A 17,556-nucleotide genomic window follows, 5' to 3' on the forward strand; every position below is an offset into this window, starting at 1 on the left:
CTCCTGAAGAGTTGGCGATTTGTTGGTGGAAGAATGATTAAATGCTGGCTTAATCATTTATTCAAAATGCTCATCTAGGCCTTAGGCGAGAAAACCTAGTTAATTATGACGAGGCGAGGGACCGACCATGGAGTCATGAAACCGGCCATGGGTTGTCACATGACCGCCTGACGATCACTTCATGAAAATCCAAAGTGTTTGGAAAAGTTTTGGACCTAATACGAGCAATAGTACAAATTAGGTCAAAACTGTGAAAATTGATGGGACCGACTTCTGTGAGCCAAAGAGCCAATCTTGGTCGGTCAAGATAGAGTGCTCGTGTCCCCAAGGCGTCCGAGTCTCAGTCCTGAGAATTTTGATATTTTCTGGCGTGCAATTGAGCATCCATTCGAGAAAATTTGCCAAAATTAGGGTTTCGACGAAACTGAGGAAAACACCATGAGATGATGAAAAATAATTATAAAATAAGGAATGAGGAGGCGTGGGACCGTCGTGGTCAAGGCATGGTCGGCCGGTCGTGACCACGGTCCCGTGGTGCCTTTTCCTTAATTTTATAATATTTTGATGATTTTATGAAAAATTCATGAATTTTGAGAAATTTGATGAATTTAGGGAGTTTCCATGAATTGATGGAGTTTTCATGAGTTCAGAGAAGCAAAAAATATTAAAATAATAAAAACAATGGTGTGTGGGACCGTGGAGGCGCGGTCGGCCGGCTAGGGCCCGGTCCCACGAGTTTCCCTAATTTTTTAATATTTTTAGGTATTTTTGATGATTTGAGGGAATTTTTCCTAATTTGAGAGAAATACCATAAAATCAAGGAATTTGATGAATTCAAGGAAAAATAGGATAAATAATAATAAAATAATAAAGCAAAGGGCGTGTGGGACCGGCTAGGGCATGGCCGGCCGGCTAGTGGCCCGGTCCCACAAGTTTTTTCATAATTTTATTTTATTTATTATTATATGATGATTTGTGCAAAATACCATGAAATCAATGAGTTTTTTCATGTAATTAGAGAAATAATAATAATAATAATAATAATAATAAGGAACCGTGAGGTGTGGGGCCGATTGGCCAATGGTCACGCCCCACACTCCTTTCCTTAATTTTATATTATTTTTACGGATTTATGGAAGTACCATGAAACCGAGGAGTTTCCTCGAGACGAAGGAGATTTGATAAAATGAGAGAATTTTCATCAAATCATGGAAAATAATAAAAATGCATTAGAAATATAAAACTGGTGTGGGATTGACCACGACATGGTCGGTCGGTCGTGTGTCTGTGCTCCCAGCACCCTGGTCAATATTTTTAATTATTTATTATTTTCTTCTCTATTTTGCATAGGTTCATCGTTTCGTTGTATTTTTGAAATACTCGTTCGTGCGGTGACTGTTAGTGTATCGACGTTGAATACACCTTCACCATTCGAATCGGGGCTTACTTAGAGGTAGCTCGGACGCCCGGTTGTTGATTATTTATTACTAATTGTGGAATTCGGTGGAGAATAATCCACAAAACTGAGCAATAAGATGTTTATTATTAATTCATAAGATCAGCTGAGGATCGACTACGAATCCAGAATAATAAAGTGAGCATTACCGTTCCATGGGATCGTAGATTCGACCGTAGAATCGGAGTAATTAAGATTTATCTATTACCATTTATGAGACCAGTTGTGGATTCGATCATGAAATCGGAGTAATCTGATAATATAGTTATTGTTATTCTATAAGATCAAGTTGTGGATTCGATCATAGAATCAGAACAATTTTTTATTGCCATTCCATGGGACCAGTCGTGGATTCGACCATGGAATAGGAGCAATTTTTAGTGCCATTCCATGGCACCAGTCGTGGATTCGACCATGGAATAAGAACAATAATAGATTATTCTGGGAATTCAGTAGTGAATGTCACGGCAGAATTAATCTTAATTAGGAAAAATTAACTTTGTGGCTCTATACTAGCAGAGCAAGCTGTCTAGGAGCATAATTATCCCGATATGAGCTTGTCGGTAAGTCATATCCTTTATATAGTCAGGGTAAACTTGTTGTTTGTTCCTGAAGACGTTATCGCTCTATACTAGCAGAGCAAGCTGTCTAGGAGCCGTACATCTCGTGATACTATATAGAAATGATCACCGAAAGTATTCAGTATTCATGAGATATGTCGTTGTCCAGTCATGAGACTACATATCTACATGTACTCTGAGAGAAAGTACTTTCCGTTGAGAATTCGATGAGAGACCCGAGTCTCGATACGCACGTCTGATTGTTGAATCAGAGCTTCGTATAATTATGAGTTTACGATTTTAGCCTTTGTCGAAAATCCACCATCTACATTAAGTCCCCTGCTTACTGAGGAAACCTGTGTTCCTCAGTCAGGATTAAATGGTGATTTTCCGGCCATAAATAATAATACTAGTAATTGAACTTAATCCTAAGTTGAGACGTTACCGGATTTAGAGAGCATGAGCAAACCACGACTTGATGAAGGATTCAATGTCACGATTGGAGCGTTGTTTGATGAGTATAAATTGGTGTTGAATCAAGGAGTCCGTGGTCGGTTGGGATTCGCGGGCCAGGCCCAATAAGGAAATCCTTGGAAAATTAGGTTTTGGAAATAAAATAAAATATAAAAGGGATTAACCCTTTTTTTTCCCACAACCAGCTCTCCATCATCTCTACACCTTCACGCCAGCAGGAGAAAATTCCCGCCGCTGCCGGACCACCACCTGCCGCCGTCGTTGCCGCCGGCTGATTTCCGGCTAAACCGACCAGGTGCGTTTTTTTTTTTTTTTGATGTTTGATGATGTTGTGACCTTCATGAGTTGTTCATGTTTTGATCATGATGAAGTTATACACATGTGTGTATATTAGTGTGAGTTTTATGAAAAATCAGTTTCGAAATTAATAAAGTTTCGTTCGTTTTTACAGTTTTCGAAGAGACGAACGATTTTGAGGTGTTAACTCTACCGTTACTATCACTATTGTTAGTGGAAGTACAAAAGGTAAGAGTTAAGAGTTACCATTTTTGCCGTATTTCCTTGATTCATGTCTGGACAGCATACTGAAGTAGAATGTAATGTGGACTTTGCAGTTGTTTTAGCAAAAATGACCAATTCCCCAGCCAACGATGCTTCAAAGGACGAATCGCATACTGATGATGACATCTCCAGGGATAATGCATGCATGGACGAGACCTCCGTTGGTGAAGAAGAGGAGGATGCCACTGGCGTGAAGAACATTCCGAATATAGACGACGCATTCTTTGAGGAGGATCTGAAAGGAGCTGAAGCATATCTCAAATCCCCAGTATATCGTCTTCTGATCAACCCTAGGACTGTGACTCAGAATAAATTGGTGACCCCGAAGATGGTAATACGGCTTTGTCTCGAACGAGGGCTTTTCCTTGCATCGACCATAGAGTTTAAGCTTTCTCGACGCCCTTTGGAAAAAAATTCTGGATGGGCGAGGCATATGTTGGGTTTCCCTCATGTCAGGGCTATGCTCAACCAGCAAGTGACGAGAGCTATTCAAGCTTCTGGAGACTTGTCTATTAATCATGATGTGAAAAGTATCGTGGCTTTGCTGGCTCGTTGGTGTGTTCCCACTCACACCTTCATATGTAGATGGGGAGAATTTACTGTTACCTTAGAAGATGTGGCTTTGATGCCTCCCGATTACAGGTAATTTCTCTGGAGGTCTTTCGGATGAGGAAAAAGTGGTTTTTGACACTCTGACAGCTGCGATGGAAGAAGTGAACAAGGCGTCTGGTAGTAAAGGTTGTTATGCCCATTGGTTGACACGTTGGTGGCCAAGAGATGAAGTTTCTGATAGTCCCATCACCGGTATGTTACCTATTGCCGCTTTCTTATGCTTATGGTTATCCAGAGACATATTCGAAGACAGTGGACATTTGTTGAAGCCTTTCGTAATCCCTTTTGCTATTAAGATGGCTCAAGGTGAGCAACTCCCAATAGGTAGCTTATTCCTGGGTTCCTTGTATTCTAACTTAGACTCCTTGGTGTTAGATTCCAGCGTGTCGAATGGCTTCATGAAGATTGAGTGTTATGTTAACACGATGTTTCTTCAAGCTTTGATGTGGGACACTTCAAGAATTATGCGCCTATCCCACGTAATATCCTGCAAGGACCAAATACTGATGCCCGTCACATCTTCGCCGAGAAAGATAATGCCCGAATCATGCGTTGGTCTACAAAGCAGCCTCGGTCTAAAGCACGCCTCATTGATGTGTTGGATGAAGAATCGGAGTTCGACTTTCGTCCGTGGGTGTCGGTTCCTGATTATGTTTCTCAACCAACGACTTTCAATACTGGAGAGAGCACGACTCTGAAATCTGGTGCTAACCCGAATGATGGTGAGAGATCCTTCATGTTGAGCTGTACTCCTGGTCACTTGTTATCCGTTATGCATGGAGAGTGGGTAGAAGAATACAACATTGATAGGGCGGCTCGACAAATGGGTATGGATCAATGTGTTCCAACTACCCGGAGAAGGAAACCATCAGTTGATCAGCTTGCGTCTCGTTTAGATCACACTCACGTGGAAGGGAGTAGTTACTGTGTTTGGTTCCTGGTTCTGATAGATTTGCATATGTAACCCCAGGTTATATGAATTCTGGCATCAACAATTTGAGAGGTTGCATGAATTCGTGACAGTTAGTCAGCCTCCAGTGAAGATTCCTCCGTCTGCTGAGATGATCTCTGGTCGACCAAGACTGAAGTACCTTTCTGGTGATAAACGAAAATTATCTCCAGGATGTTCTCAAGTAAGATTCTCCACATGTCTTTTATGAAACCATGGTAACTGTATTCTGATCATGTTATTGAATTCTTTACAGGACGGTCGTAGCGTAAGACCTCGAATCCATGCAGATTTTTCAGATATTGGAGAAGTTGTTCACGGCGGAGAAGGAAGGAACAAAAGTTATAAGTTGTTACCTAATACCGTGAAGTCCCCAGTTCGTTCTTTGGTGAGTTCCCAATATTTCTCACCGTGACTTTCATTGCTATTAACATTAGAATCATGAAGCCAATGTTGTTAATTTTGTTGCAGAATTTTACTCCATCAAGTCTTGAAGGTCTTCAATTTTCTGCTACTGAACAAGCAATCGCTGATTTGAGTGACGAAGAAACTGTAAGTATTTCTTCACATGTTCAAATGTGGTGCTTCATAGATGAAAATATTGATTGTAAAGGACGTGTACAGGAGGATGTCGTCATGGAGATGGAGAATTCTGGAACTCAATCATCCTCTGGGAATGGGAATGGAGGTAATTCCCAAGATTCGGAGCCGGATGGAAGTGATGTTCCTCTTGTCGTTGATGTGGACAATTCCAACCCCTTGGACACTTTGGAGACTCCTCAAGTAAGTATATATCCTGTATATTCTTCATAGAAGTATAAAAGTGCTGACTTGTGAATGAATGAATGAGAACCCATGTGAATATATGAAAACTTAGTCGAATTTCGTCGTCAGAAAATTCAGAACCCAGCTTTTAGTAAAACGCTGTAGAATCTTCGTCCGGAGTCGGATTTTGATGATCTGCATGTGCAAATTCAAGCCCGGAAAATTTCCAAGCTTTACAAAGAAGCTTTTTAAGTTTTGAGCACGTTCAGAGCCTGAAAAAGGCGAAATAGTAAACTTCCAGGAGACTTCCAGAACTTTTTCAGATTGCGCATCACTTGATTTTGGCCACATCTACTCGCTCGTTCATATTGTCATGAAATTTTGACATGTCATAGAGGACATCCATACGAAGAGAATGGATATGACCCATCCTCAGATTCCTTGTAGATTGCTCCCAGTTCGTCTCTTAGTACAGGGAAGAGTTCAGTTTCTTCAGACGGACTCATCGTAAAATGTGTTTTCATGACTTTCATGTTATTTGCTCGTGCCTTGAATGTAGTATGATGAACTTGATGATTGCCTTGTGGTATACTGTTTCATAATCTTTTGGCTTCGTGACTCTAACCTCATGTAATCTTCGTATTAGGTGCTAAATACCGAAGTTGAGGATACTGGAGCCAATGATGATAACTCTAACCCTTCCGAAGTTATTGATGAAGAGACACCATCCCTGCACTTCGAGGCCATGAGAAGGTCGCTGCTGATGTTATGGAAAACCAGATGGTTGTTGCCTCAGTGATAGAAGAAACCGAGATAGCAGCGGAGAATACCGAAGGAACTGTTGCTTTGGTCGTGGAAGCCGCTCCAGTGACTGAGAACCGTATAATAGTGTATGAATATCCAACTGCAGGGGTTGCTTTCGATCCTCCCTTTAACACTTCACTCCCGTATCATGAACTGGTCGGTGGATTCAGCGTTCCCATTGGATATGCACGCTTGTACGAGACGATATGGAAGAAGTTTGGCCACATGATCGTTGACAGGAACCCTGGGCGTGCTTATGCTTTAACCATGCAAGTAGGCGTTATCTTGCGTGTCGTGAGTGATATGCATACGAGACCCAGGAATACCGTGACTCCAGATATACTCTTTGATTGGGAGTTTAACTTGGAGAATTCAGAAAGACTTGGCCTCAACGTGAAATGGCTTCGTAAGCAAATAAACGTTATCAAGGATTCATGTGAGAAGAACATACCCTTTCCCAATGATGCTGTGAAGGAGAAGGAGGACAAGATTTCCAAGCTGACCGAGGAGTTGAACAAGGAGAGGGCGGCTTTGCAAATCTTGAAGGATGCTGATGAGCGAAAGCCTTTTCTTGCTGATCTCTTGAACTTCTGAACTTCTGAGAGATGTGAGGTTTATACTTGGGTTTTGATATTTAGATGGTTTTGGATTGACTGATGGTTAAGGATTTTCTTGTAGATTTGATAGAGATTTTCTTTTACGAAATATGAACTGAATTTTGATAAATTGCTGAATTCAAATACTGATTGCAAGTATTGCAAATGTTTTGGAGGAATTGAAATACAAATGAAAGAAAATCCTAAATGTTAAATCCAAACGCCATGAATGCTTCGAACGCCCAATACCTTAAATGTCCAATAATTTCAGATAAACGCCTTGAGCCAATTTTCGTGAATTACTGGTAGGGTTCTGCCATCTGTGTTGATCAATTTGTAGTATCCTCCGGCCACGGACTTAGCGACCATGAATGGTCCTTCCCAATTGGAGTTCCTTGTAGAATGAAGACCGCGCTGAACTGCTTTGAGAACCAGGTCCCCTTCATGAAACTTGTTAGGCTTGGTCGATCGTGCCTTGAATATCTTCCGCTGATTCGGAATTCCCTGTTTGATGGAATTCCACGATTGTGGCACATATGGACACTCGCGCGGAAGAGAGTATCCAGCATAGTGTTGATCATGCTTAGCCAAGTCTTCAGCAATAAACCTCTCGATGGAGTGACCGATTTGAAGAAGTTCTGAACCCAACCATTGAGTGTAATATTGCTGAGGTGAAGTTACCCACTCGTAGCTTTTGATGACTGCTAAATTGTTCATGGGGAGAAGTCCCTGGACCATAGTAGCGTATTTGAACATTGGTAATATTGGAGCAGAGGAGGAATAAGACTTGCCTGAGCTCGAAACCTTCTGACAAAGGTGTGCGGATTTCTCCAAGTTCCTGCGTAAGCCCATCAGAGTTTTTACTTCTTCCAGATGCTCAAAGTGGTGTCCTCTGCTTCGTCTTCCGACTCGGAATCCTTGTCGATGACAGGATGTGTTGAAGGCATCGTTATCCTTCCAGCATGAATCCAAGTTCTTCCAAGGACCATGTCGTACCCAGGGTCTTCCCGGATTATGAAAAACTTGACCTCAGTGCAGATCAATCTTTCCGTAACTTTGAGAGTGATGAAGCCGTATGAGTCTCTGGAGATTCCTTCGTGGTCCCTAATTGCTATGGGAGCGTGGGTGGATTCCTGTCGAGTAATACCGACATCTCTGAGAGTTTTCAAAGGGATGATGTTGACAGCGGTACCAACATCGACGAACGCCCTTTTGAACTCATTTCCTTTAATGTGCAATGTGGTGAGTAGTCCCCAGTCATACATTTCTTTGTCGGTGGCTAGAGATTCGGTGGTGGTTTCTTGGATCAGCAGATGCTTTCCGGACACGACGTGGTTCAGTGCAGCAAACATGTCTTTCCTTTGAGCTTTCGAAAGATACAACAACTCGCAGACATGTTCGATCAGAGATTGAACCGCTTCCTTGACAGGAGGTTCAGAGATGGTAAAATTGCTGATTGGGAGGGGGTTTTTGTGCACTCCCTCAGTCCCCAGGTTGAGCTCTCCTGATTCGACCTTTTCCTTGAATATGCGCTTCAAAATTTTGCAATCACTTGTGGGATGGCTGACGTATCTATGGAAATGGCAATACCGAGGATTTTCCATGGCCTCTTCAGTTGGTTCCTTTTTGACATAAGGTAATTTGATTGCATCATCTTGAATCCAGGCATCGAGTAGTTCATTAACTTCTTCCATTGAACAGGGAAAATCAGGTGCTTCTGGATCTTCCGTATGCTGAGGAGGGATTTTCGAATTCTCCTTCTTGTGTTCCTTTGAAGGGGTGGAGGAAGTATGCTTGTGCTGTGGTTCTGCTTTTCGCTTACTCCCTTCCGCGACCTCGTTTGTTGAAGGTTGCAGGTTGTACTGCTTTTTGATCAAACGCCTGCTTCCTCGAGTGTCTTTTGAATCCTCAGTCTTTGTAGACTTTGCTCTTTCCAAAAGAGCGGGTGCAGTGGTTGCCGACCTCTTCGTGGCTTCGTGAAGCTCTGATAAAGTCTGGAATCGAAGGTTTTCTAGCAAGGCCCTGTAGACCAGGAGCATGCCATTGATGCACAAGTCCACCAGTTGTTGCTCCGTGACGTTTGGGTCATGACAATCCAGGGCTTGGACTCTGAACCTTTTCACATAATAATTGGGATTTTCACTGACCCTTTGAAACATCCTTCCAAGGTCGGAGAGGGTGACCTGTTCTGACACGAAGAAGTATTTCCTGTAGAATGCGTTGACCATTTCTCCCCAATTGTTGATAGTCCTTGGTGCGATGTTGTTATACCAGGTGCATGCTCTGCCTTTCAGAGATTTCGAGAATTCCTTGAGACGAACGACATGATTATGTTCATGTTCTCCCAGGGATTCTAGAAAACAAGAGACATGTTCCCTAGCATTGCCAGTTCCATCATATAAGGTGAAGGTTGGAGAAACGTAATCTTTGGGAAGTGGAATCCTCTGCGTAGCGGCAGGATAAGGAGGTTGATGACGATAGACATGCGATGTTTTTCTTTTCCACGGTTCTCCAAAAGGTGCTCCAGATCCTCGCGAGTGATGAAATTCGATGATCCCTTCGCTGATGAGTTGTCTGCGGCATTTTTGTGGACTTCGTCGTCCTCTACTGTATGGATTGGAATTACTTCAGGATCGTCGTCTGAGGATTTCTCCTTCTCCTTTCCCTTCTCTTGAGTCTTCTCTGACATCTTGTCAGTAAGAGTTTTGAGATAATTACACAGTTCCTTCTGTGTAGAAGCCATGTCAGTCTGATTTTTTGCAAGAGTCTCCTGTGCTTTGATAAGATCAGCAATGGTAGGTGGTGGATCTCCTCTGAATTCTTCAGGGTGTCGTCCAGACAGTGGATGACCTTCGGCGTGAGGAGGAATAATGTCACCACCATCAGTGTTGGAGGTCGGAATTATCTCCGGGATATTCTGGTTGTTGTTGTTGCTAGTGCTAGCACGGTTTGTTTTAGGATTGGTAACTGAAACCGACCTAGATATTAACCTCCCACTGTGGTCGCCAATCTGTAGATGGGGAAAAACGATTTGCTGGTTTTTAAGGAATTGAGGAGACGACCGTACGGAGGAGACTCCTCGAACCGAGCGAAATGTTAAACCTCACACAGATGCACCGCTGCAAAGGGGGTGCTTTAGATTCGAGAGATCAATCTTTAGTACTCCGGCCTAAATCAAGACAATGATCATTCCAGAGTAAATTCGGTCACAAGAGAGGATGGGTTGATCTGTATGAGGGAAGCTGGGAAATGTGTGGAATCAATGGTAATCAAAGATTGTGGGTGTGTGAATTCTGAATATAATAAGCTTTGAATGATTGAAATTGCTCAATTGAGAGTAGTTGCTCAATTGATGAGTTGATGATCTCTTATTGTCGATGGGACGTGAGATTGATGATACTGTTGATGCCGATGATTCAATCATGATTCAGAGACTTATTTATATTGCTGGAATTATAGACACCATGATTCCATGAAGTGTGACAGTTGATGGAATCAAGGAGTGGGGAAGTGGAGATCGTGTTTGAAACCAGTTTCTCAATGTGTGGAGACTTGGTCGATTTTCCACCCACTACCTCGTGAATTCCTTCAACTGATTGCACGACTTGCTCACATTCCATCGTGTGTTTGAACACACGTGTCGTAGACTGCCAGACCAAAACCCTAAGTGATATCCCCCCAAGTGACACGATTGACGTCTCTTGGTTTTTTAGTCAATTGATGACTTCGTGGTTTGATGGTACGATGAGTCCATGTAGTTGCTGAGTTGAACATGTCATGAGACAGAGGTATAGTTCTTACGATGAAGTGAGCAAGTATTGCTCATTCGATGGATCGTTGAATATTGATTGTTGGACCAATATCCCTTGTTTTGAGAAAATATTTATCATCTGAGCAAGTGTTGCTCATGTGATGAATTGTTGAATATTTGATCGTATGAGCATGTGTTGCTCATCTGATGGATTATTGGCAGCGTACCAAAAATATTAATTAGAATACTGGTCGTTGAACCGAGTATAATTAATAAAATTAATGACCATGAGGTCGTCGTAAAATTATTAAGGTTGGAATCTGGAATGATGATCCTTGGATTCAGAAACCCTAATTTGATCAATTGATGATTAATTCATGGTTCGTCAGAATTTCAACCATGGAACGAAGGAGGGAGCGACTACATGGGACCGTGAGTCAACCATGTAGTTTCCATATGCTCACGTGAGCAAATACGAAGAACTCCTGAAGAGTTGACGATTTGTTGGTGGAAGAATGATTAAATTCTGTCTTAATCATTTATTCAAAATGCTCGTCTGAGCCTTAGGCGAGAAAACCTAATTAATTATGACGAGGCGAGGGACCGACCATGGAGTCATGAAACCGGCCCTGGGTTGTCACGTGACCGCCTGACGATCACTTCATGAAAATCCAAAGTGTTTGGAAGAGTGTTGGACCTAATACGAACAATTGTGCAAATTAGGTCAAAACTGTGAAAATTGATGGGACCGGATTCCGTGAGCCAAAGAGCCAATATTGGTCGGTCAAGATAGCGTGCTCGTGTCCCCAAGGTGTCCGCCTCTCAGTCCTGAGAATTTTGATATTTTCCGGCGTGCAATTGAGCATCTATTCGAGAAAAATTGCCAAAATTAGGGTTTCGACGAAACTGAGGAAAACACCATGAGATGATGAAAAATAATTATAAAATGAGGAATGAGGAGGCATGGGACCGCTGTGGTCAAGGCATGGTCATCCGGTCATGACCACGGTCCCGTGGTGCCTTTTCCTTAATTTTATAATATTTTGATGATTTTATGAAAAATTCATGAATTTTGAGAAATTTGATGAATTTAGGGAGTTTCCATGAATTGAAGGAGTTTTCATGAGTTCAGCGAAGAAAAAAATATTAAAATTATAAAAACAAGGGAGTGTGAGACCTTGGTCGGCCGGCTAGGGCCCGGTCCCACGAGTTTCCCTAATTTTTTAATATTTTTAGGTATTTTTGATGATTTGAGGGAATTTTTCCTAATTTGAGAGAAATACCATAAAATCAAGGAATTTGATGAATTCAAGGAAAAATAGGATAAATAATAATAAAATAATAAAGCAAAGGGTGTGTGGGACCAGCTAGGGCATGGCCGGCCGGCTAGTGGCCCGGTCCCACAAGTTTTTTCATAATTTTATTTTATTTATTATTATATGATGATTTGTGCAAAATACCATGAAATCAAGGAGTTTTTTCATGAAATTAGAGAAATAATAATAATAATAATAAAATAATAAGGAACCGTGGGGTGTGGGGCCGGTTGGCCAATGGTCACGCTCACACTCCTTTCCTTAATTTTATATTATTTTTTTATGGATTTATGGAAGTACCATGAAACCGAGGAGTTTCCTCGAGACGAAGGAGATTTGATAAAATGAGAGAATTTTCATCAAATCATGGAAAATAATAAAAATGCATTAAAAATATAAAACTGGTGTGGGATTGACCACGACACGGTCGGTCGGTCGTGTGTCCGTGCTCCCAGCACCCTAGTCAATATTTTTAATTATTTATTATTTTCTTCTCTATTTTGCATAGGTTCATCGTTTCGTTGTATTTTTGAAATACTCGTTCGTGGATTCGACCATGGAATAAGAACAATAATAGATTATTCTGGGAATTCAGTAGTGAATGTCACGGCAGAATTAATCTTAATTAGGAAAAATTAACTTTGTGGCTCTATACTAGCAGAGCAAGCTGTCTAGGAGCATAATTCTCCCGATATGAGCTTGTCGGTAAGTCATATCTTTTATATAGACAGGGTAAACTTGTTGTTTGTTCCTGAAGACGTTATCGCTCTATACTAGCAGAGCAAGCTGTCTAGGAGCCGTCCATCTCGTGATACTATATAGAAATAATCACCGAAAGTATTCAGTATTCATGAGATATGCCGTTGTCCAGTCGTGAGACTACATATCTACATGTACTCTGAGAGAAAGTACTCTCCGTTGAGAATTCGATGAGAGACCCGTGTCTCGATACTCACGTCTGATTGCTGAATCGGAGCTTCGTATAATTATGAGTTTACGATTTTATCCTTTGTTGAAAATCCACCATCTACACTTACTTTGTGCGTGGTATGTATATGCACCTTCAACCAAGTACCCCTCTCTATATATGTCTTAACGGAATTTCTACAAGTATGAAAAGGGGAGCATATTGACATGCTTGCTTCACTATTCATGGCCGTTGCCATGAATTTCCGAATGACCGACCAAGATGGATGCTCATTTCCAATGCCAACTCGGTGTCCAGTCATGTTGGTTGTCCGTTGCCAACCCGATGTCCAGCCATATTGGTTGTACATTACCAGCTCGGTGTCCAGCCGTGTTGGTTGTCCATTGCCAACCCGATGTCCATCCATGTTGGATGTCCGCTGCCAACTCGATGTCCAGCCATGTTGGTTGTCCGTTTCCAACCCGATGTCCATCCATGCTGGTTGTCCACTGCCAACGCATTGGACAAGGGCCAATGTTCCTTTTCCTACGCAACAGAAGATTTGGATGAAGCTTCATCTCAGGCCATGGGGTATCTTTTAGCATGCGCCATGCTAAAAACACGGGATGTTACAACGCGTGAACATATCTCTCGATTTTTGGAATCCTTGGGTGCACGAATACAATCATGTCCTTCGTTTGAAGGAATTTTCAAAATAGCTTACCAGAAGAGCGTACACCTGGTACAATAACATCGCACCGAACAACATATCCAGCTGGTGTGACATGGTTACAGCCTTCTACAAGAAGTACTTCTTTGTGTCTGAGCAAATCACCTTCTTAGATTTAAGAAGGATGTTTCAACGAAACAATGAACATCCAAGTGATTATGTCAAAAGATTCAGAATTCAGGCACTGGATTGTCACGACCCAAACGTGACTGAACAAAAATTGGTGGAGTCTTGCATCAATGGCACGGTTCCCATTTATCGCGCCTTACTGGAGAATCTACGCTTCCATACATTCTCTGAACTCCATGAAGCTGCTAAGCGGTTGGCCACAATAGCACCATCATTGTTAGAAAAAATCAGGCCGGCCCGGAGTGAAGACAAACACGAAACTCGAGGAACAGACGCATCATCAACAAGAAATATAACACTGGCCCCTCTGTAAGCGTGGTGGGTGAAGGAGGAAAAAGGAAAGCTCCAGCAGCGAACAACAACCCAAGTGTACAACACCAGCACATCAGGCGGATCCACATCGGAAGACCGCTAAAGCTCTTGTGCAACACCAAGAAGTCGGAGAAGCTGCCTTAGATTTCCTATTCCCAATCGAGGAAGTAATTGAACTTTTGGAAGCATGGATTCAAGATGATGCCATCAAGATGCCTCCTATCAGACGCCTTCCAACTGAAGAGGAAATGACAAATCCCAAGTATTGTCGTTACCACAGGTTCGTCCGTCACCCAACCAATAAATGCAATAAATTGAAGCGTCCTCAAGGAAAAGGTAGAGGTGGGAGAACTTCAACTGGGCAATGAGGGAGTTCACAGAGATCCTCTTCCAGTCAGGAGTTGTATGCTTTCTGGGGACTCCGTTCACAAAACTGTGCAGTCCATGATGCAACGTGTGTGCGAAATCCTCTATTTCTCCAAGGCGCGGCGTCAAGACATATTTTTCAGCCGTCAATCGCGTTGTGTCGGGCAAACGGATTTTCTCTATCGAAGAAGCCACTACCAAATCCAAATCTATCTCGGGAAACACTGTTGGAAAATGCAACTGGGGACTACTGACCACTGCTCACCTGAAGAATGTTGAATTCGATAGCACGCTAATCGACACGGCCTCCAACTTCAACATTGTTACCGTCAAGACTCTGAGAGCTGCAGGGGTTTAAAAGCAGGAGGCTACTCACTCCCCAATTGTGGTCAAAAACCCAGAAGGAGAAGCAATAAGCGCTTACGGCTACATCAACCTCGAAATCAAGGTGGGAGATGCTTTAACACATGGCAAATTCCACATTGTCAAAGAATGCCCAAATTATGACATGATTCCGGGGAACTCGTGGGTACACGACAATAAAACAAAATTAAGAGTGTGCCCTCTGCCGGTGTCAATACCCGAAATAATTTCCAACAAGTCGTCCAACCCTTAAAATTATATGTTGTCGTATCAACAACTTACCGGTGTAACCCAGTTACCTGGAGAGAGACCATTGATGTTCATCCACAGGTTTCGAACACAAGTAAGTCTTATTGAACAACCCTTTCTGCAACCAATCACTTCTTCTCTCACTCAGGCATGGGGACTCGACCCAATTATAAACCCGGGCGTCACTAGGAGATGTGAATGGGATGTTGGGCCCGTCAAGTGTTTCATCAAAAATTTGGAGGTTGTATTAGTCAAGAATAATGAACCCAAGAATCAAGTAGCCGCGCAACATCAAAACCCATTCCAAGTTGGAGATATGGTAGTGAAAGTTTCCGCTAAGCCTCCTTCGCCCGACTCCACGGACGAACCATACCTAGTAGCAGAAGTTATTTTGGGAAGCTATTGCAAGCTCATCAACGCTGACAAGTTAGAAGGCATAGTAATACATACCCGGTGGCTCAAACCCTTCAAAGCCTGAAAAAGTCACGCCACCTCTTGCCTCAAAATTCATCTTAGTATTTCTTTCAGCAATTTCCCTTTTCATGCAATATTTGTAATTCCTCTAAAATGATTGCACTGCTTGCATTCATAATTAGGGTTTCGATTTTAATTAAAAGCATATTTCTTTCAAAAATAAGTTTTCCTGAATCATATCAAAGGAAAAGTATCAAGTAAATCCAAACCCTCACAAAGCCATTACTCATCAATTCGGAACCAGAAAAATCAAACCTGAAAAAGCGGGGGTACAACAACCTCACCCAATATTTCGATTAGCAATCTGTATGGAAAAACTCCAATATACTTTCAAGAGAATCAACTAGACTCAATCTTAATAAAGGATATCAAAGAGTTCTAATATCTCTATTTCACAATGTAATCAGCAAATCGAACAGATAGAAATCCGTGAGCCTGATTATTATGTGAAATAACTTGAACGGTACCAAAGACCAATGTTCAAGTGTCAATCAATGTAAATAAACAACCAAAGGTTGGATATTCTAATTGATTGATCTTAACGCACAACCTGTGATATTTCAATTATATAACAAAATATAATGCGGAAAAGAAATAACACAGACACCCGAAGTTTTGTTAACGAGGAAACCGCAAATGCAGAAAAACCCCGGTACCTAGTCCGGATTGAACACACACTGTATTAAACCGCTACCGATACTAGACTACTACAAACTAACTTCGGTCTGGACTGTAGTTGAACCCCAATCAATCTCATACTGATCCAAGGTATAGTTGCGCTCGTTACGTCTCTGATCCCAGCAGGATAATATGCACTTGATTCCCTTAGCTGATCTCACCCACAACTAAGAGTTGCTACGACCCAAAGTCGAAGACTTCAATAAACAAATCTGTATCACACAGAAAAGTCTACGATAATAGATAAATCTGTCTCCCACAGAAATACCTACAAGTTTTTGTTCTGTCTTTTGATAAATCAAGGTGAACAGGAACCAATTGATAAACCAGACTTATATTCCCGAAGAACAACCTAGTATTATCAATTACCTCACAATAATCTTAATCGACGCGGCGAAAGAAGATATTGTGGAATCACAAACGATGAGACGAAGATGTTTGTGACTACTTTTATATCTTGTCCATCAGAGATATTAATCTCAAGCCAATCGTTACGATTGTACTCAACACGATAGAATCAACAAGATCATATCACACAACTACAAGAAAGTATTATCGGTCTGGCTTCACAATCCCAATGAAGTCTTCAAGTAGTTAACCTACAAGGTCTCGATAAGAAACCTAAGGTTAAGGGAGAATCGACTCTAGCTTATACAACTAGTATCACACATGAGGTTTTGGGATTAGGTTTCCCAGTTGCTAGAGTTCTCCCTTATATAGTCTTTCGAATCAGGGTTTGCAATCAATGTTAGCTTAGTAACAAAGCATTCAATATTCACCGTTATACGAAAACCTGATTAGATTCAAGATAATATATTTCAACCGTTGGATCGAAAACTTATCTTGTTACAAACAAATGAAATGCACGATTTTAGGTTTGTGTAACCGTAGCCAAACATGTACATTTGTTGGTTCAACAATAATTAACCAAATGGTTAGCCATATGAACACTTTCATATCAACCATATTCTTCTTCACCATAACTAGTTCAAATGACTCAAATGAACTAGTTAGAGAGTTGTCAATTGTATAAATCTTATAGAAGTATACAAGACCCACTTGAAGCAAAAACGATTTGATTCACTCGAATCGATTCATGAACTTTATAGCCACGGTTTGCAAATTGCATTCCTTAGTTAATATAAATATAAGTTCACAAATAATCATATTTAGATATAACCAAATCAAGTATGCGGACTTAGTTCTCGGACTTAAGTTCCCGGAAGGAGTTCACAAACTCCAGCAGATATTCTCGGGATGAGAACTTCCGCCAGTTCGCGGACTGGGTTCGCGGAATGAGTTCACAGCTCTTGTTCTGGTTTTCCTGATCAACAAAATACGCATACTTTGGTTCAAGGAATAAGGACTTATACATATATGTGTTACCACACGATGCTTATATCCAACAATGGTTATATAATATAAGGTTTCATTTCAATCATTGAAACATTCTTAGAGGACGTTATATAGTTGTTATTCATAAACTATTTTTCGTCAAAGCAAT

Source organism: Papaver somniferum, chromosome 3 (genome assembly GCF_003573695.1).
Source record: "Papaver somniferum cultivar HN1 chromosome 3, ASM357369v1, whole genome shotgun sequence".
NCBI lineage: Eukaryota > Viridiplantae > Streptophyta > Magnoliopsida > Ranunculales > Papaveraceae > Papaver > Papaver somniferum.